The 625-nt window shown below is 50.1% G+C and overlaps 1 long non-coding RNA gene across 1 annotated transcript; it reads left to right on the top strand.

The window, feature by feature from the left end:
• The first annotated feature begins 90 nt into the window (after positions 1-90).
• Positions 91-625, top strand: LOC109364653. The gene is made up of 3 exons (XR_002110533.1): positions 91-130; positions 301-363; positions 614-625. It is a non-coding gene; the product is annotated as an uncharacterized LOC109364653 (long non-coding RNA).

Raw genomic sequence — 625 nt, 5'->3', positions numbered from 1 at the left:
AGCAGAAATCTGGGAAAATGCTTCTTCCTCATGATTTTTCACTTGTTGATACTTTCTGTAGGGTTCCTGTCCAAAAGGAGGACTCAGGAATCAAGGCAGCTGAAGATTGCAGTGCTGTAAGGGATGTCAAGTAAGCATCCATTTGGAGTGCAGCAAGGGGCAGTGAGAAGTGATCTGTGCGTTTGTGTTTGGGCTGTCCAAGTAGCATCTTTCTGTTTTCCGGGGGGACATGGGCTTACTGGACAATACTTCTGCAGCCTGCTGGTGTCTGTGAAATCAACACATGATCTGTTGTTGTAGGGACAAAACCTGTACATCTGTGGAATGGTGCGGGGCAAGGCGGGAAACGGAAAGCCTCCGCAGGTAAGAAGCTCTTGTGAGCTGTGCTGTGGGTACCGCCTCTAAACAGGGCTGCACGCAGGGCTGTGTGTGATGGAGGAGAGAGGAAAGGACGCTGCAGTTCTGTGCTGAGTGCAGAAGTGGCGCAAGGCTGTAGCAGCAGAAAGGCCAATTGACAAAACTGCTCTTGGAGACCAGAAGTTTGTGGCTGGCAGTGCTCAAATCTTCCTCCATAGAGAGGCTCTTCATGTCTTTCTTGTGTCCTTTCTGTCAGAAGCTGATGCCA

This window comes from Meleagris gallopavo, unplaced genomic scaffold, assembly GCF_000146605.3.
Source record: "Meleagris gallopavo isolate NT-WF06-2002-E0010 breed Aviagen turkey brand Nicholas breeding stock unplaced genomic scaffold, Turkey_5.1 ChrUn_random_7180001884946, whole genome shotgun sequence".
Classification (NCBI taxonomy): Eukaryota; Metazoa; Chordata; class Aves; order Galliformes; family Phasianidae; genus Meleagris; species Meleagris gallopavo.
Note: the sequence above shows the minus strand (reverse complement) of the source record. Positions and strands in the feature narration are given on the sequence as shown.